This window comes from Corylus avellana, chromosome ca1 (assembly GCF_901000735.1).
Source record: "Corylus avellana chromosome ca1, CavTom2PMs-1.0".
NCBI lineage: Eukaryota > Viridiplantae > Streptophyta > Magnoliopsida > Fagales > Betulaceae > Corylus > Corylus avellana.
This window is the reverse complement of record NC_081541.1, coordinates 37,589,249-37,593,062: the sequence shown is the minus strand read 5'-3', so window position 1 is coordinate 37,593,062 and position 3,814 is coordinate 37,589,249.

The window sequence follows — 3,814 nt, the reverse complement described above, 5'->3', positions numbered from 1 at the left end:
TTATTCTATTGAAAAGTAATGAGCACGTTGCTATTGATAAAGAGGGAGTACTTCCCTATAAACAGTGTCGGTGTCCCATCAACATTATTTATTTCTAGATGGACGGTCAAAATTGAATAAGGAAAAACGATTAGCAAAGAAATGAACGGTTAAGATTCAATAAGGAAAAAGGACATGGTGGGTGACCAAAATTCAGTCGGTGTGCTTGGCAAAGGGCTTTAAAAAAGAACTTGATTGAAATTGTGATAGATTTAATTTATGTGAAAAAAAAGTAAGAATATTTTGTATAAAATAGAAAAAAAAATTGTTTTGTAATGATTTTTTTATTTAAATAGTAATAAAAAGTTATTAATGTGATGTAAAAAGTAAAAATATTGAGTGTTGATTTTAAGAGAAATTTTTTTAGTCTTTGAATTCGATCGCCCCTTCCTTTGCCAAACACACCCATTAGTGTCATTGGTAGGTAGGTGTGCATGCATGTACTGTTATTTTGTTGTTATTGTACACAACTTGCTCTTACAATAATGAGAAGTGCGCCCAAAATCTTGCCAAATTGAGGTGGCAAGATTTTTTTATTGAAAAAATTTGCTTTCTCTCTCTCTTGGATCTGGAACGTCCATTTTAATATAATAGTCCAGATCATTCCACTAATAACAAAATAATAAACTATTATTTACATTTAAAAAATAAATCAAAATTAAAATAATAAAATATTAATAAAAAAAATTAAAAAGAAACAGAGTGGTTGGTCACCACCTTTGTTATTAGTGCAATGTTCTGGACCGTTGGATTAAAATAGACAGTCCAGATCAAAGATGAGAGAAACGTAGCACACAGAGGAGAGAGAAAGCAAATTTTTTTCAATAAAAAACTTTTGCCACCTCAGTTTGGCAAGATTTGGGAGCCAATTCTTTAGCTCCCTAGCAGTTCTCTTTCTTTAAATACTGATGAATTTTTCCACCAGCAACCAGTATTGCAGAGTGGGACTAACAAGCGTCGGTCTCTAAACCTGTAAGTAATTACTGCTTCATTTATATATGCATCAACTAATGTTTCCCTTTGCATCAATATATAATATGCGATGAAGTTTTAACTTTTAATTTGATCAAATAACACTTGTACGTTGTGAGTTTTCCCGGCCCAAGAAAGATGTGATGCATGCATGTGATTGTCTCATTATATATGGCTTGTTAGTTCATCATTGGAGTAAGAAGAAAATAATTAAAATCCACTATTTTTGTGCTTCCTATTTAATGAGTTTATGAGTCCTAATTATATTATCAACATGACGACTCTTCGTTTTTAACGACGAAAAATTATGAGTTATTTGTATAATTTTTTTAATCAAATTTTATGTTTGTATAAATGTGTTACGGAAGTAATATAGGGATAAAGTAGGCATTAAATTATAGTAGATTTATATTTGAAATGAATTAGATTTCATTTAGATTAGTTTGTTATTAGTATTTTTGGATTAGGGATATCTATTTGTATTTCAATTATCTAGTTATCTCAGTGTAGGAGTTTTATTCCAAGTCTAAGTCATTGTAATCTTCCTATTTAAATGATGATATTTTAATAAAAAATATCATAAAATTAATCTCAAACCTTGAGTTTGAAAATGGTTTTTTTTTTTTTTTTTTTTTTTTTGTTTCCTCAAAATCTAAAAGGTCTAGGTTACTTAGAATCTAAGGTTTAGATTCCCTCAGAACCTCGTTACGTATTCACGTATCATTTGGCATCAGAGACGCGATCTTGTTCAATGGCAGGCTAGATCGACTTGAACAGCAGCTTGGTAACCTCATGACTATGCATGGTTGAAGGCTTTATGAAGAAGATGAAAGAAAATAATGAGAGGATTCAAGAAAAATTGTCTACATTGATTGCCAAATTTGACGATGGTTCAGCTGATAACAATGATGAACTTCATTGCACAAATGGTGCTATCACCGTATCCCATGCCATCACTGGATTTCCAGTCAACGAAAGACATCAACAACCTTGTCAAACCGCATGATCCATTTCACCACATTGAAGTCTCACCACCACCTTGTGCTGCTATACCTATACAAAATAGCCCACCACTATTCCAAAATAGCCCCATCACCACCAACAATAGAGTCCCAACACAAAGCCATCTACAATTCAGCAACCCACCGCCCAACAAACCCATCTCTCACCGAGAAAATTCATCAACCCCACTTGCTACAGAAGCTATACCTCAGTGACCCATAGAGCAACCATCTCCAACCCACACAGAACCGTCAAAGAGAACCGAAGGGTGCAGATTTGGAAACTTGGTGACAAAGTAGCGTTTCCACTGAACGACCACTTAGGAAGAGGATGAAAGGCAAAAGACAAAAAGAATGCAAAATGGGGGCAACATTGGAAGAAAAGAATTTCTAGACCTTGAGGACAAGGTCTCCTAAAGGGGGAGGAATATTACGGAAGTAATATAGGGATAAAGTAGACATTAAACTATAGTAGATTTATATTTAAAATGAATTAGATTTCATTTAGATTAGTTTAGATTAGTTTGTTATCAATTTTTAGATTAGCAATATCTATTTGTATTTCAATTATCTAGTTATCTTCTAGGTTTATCTTCAGTGTAGGAGTTTTACTCCAAGTCCAAGTCGTTCTAATCTTAATAAAAAATATTAGAAAATTAATCTCAAACCTTAAGTTTGAAAAGAGTTTTTAGGTTTCCTCAAAATCTAAAAGATGTAGGTTCCCTTAGAATTCAAGGTCTAGGTTCGGTCTGAACCTAAATTCTATCCCGTATCAAAATGTGAACCTTTTTATTTGTCTTTTAAGAAAGAAAAACTAAGGGTAACATTTAGGAAGTTGTTTCTAATTTCGCCTTAGTAATGACAAATTAAAAATTTGCTTGGTACGCTGAAATCTGCTCTTAATGAGACTTGGTTCCGACCAAGTCTTCATAAACTAAAAACTTTAGTTGCTGTTGCATGTCGGTGGCATGTGTGCATCCACGAAGGCCGGGCGTCGGAGACTCGGAGGGATGATTTTTTATTTTTTATTTTATTTTTCTAAGTGCTCTTAATGTATTGAATAATTATGAGCAAGTTGCGCTTAATAACGACGACGCAATTCTGAGGCAATATTGGTGCCATGGATATCTCACCATTTTTTTAAATATATATTTCAGTGAGAAAGTTTGGAGAGCTAGTATTTTTTATGGCGAGGTGGGTACATTGCCTACATGGGTTTGATTAGAGGCCTCATATTCATCTGATTGGAGATTCAAATTGTTGAGATCGAAGGTGATGCGGTGAGTGACACCGGTGTCGAGATAGTAATTGTGAGTTGGATGCGATGGTAGCATAAGCTTTAAGATTCACCAGCAGATTGATAAGCCTGGTCAAACCAATGATAGCATGCTAGGGCGATGTGGCCAATTTTGCCATAAACCTAAAACACGTGGGCTGTGTACCCATGTTTGGTTTGATTCGGCTGAGCTTTGAGGCCCACTTGAGGAACCAGAAAAATAGGTGTGACCCAAAGGTCTAGTGCGCCCTTGTGATCTATAGCTGCTATTGGAGTGATTGGAGCCACCATGGCCACCACAGCCACGATGGTGATGGGTGCTACAGGCGGCAACATTGGCGGCAAGAAATAAAGAGTCAGATTCATGGTTGTTGAGGTGCAACAAGGCCACTTAGTTCATTTAGATGGCTCTTAAAACATGTTTTGAGATGCGATTTCGAATGCCATAAAAAGAATTAACTTTTTTCACTGGACACTAATTAGTTTTTAGTTAAGAAGGTCAAAGGCCCGATTCAACAATGAGTTC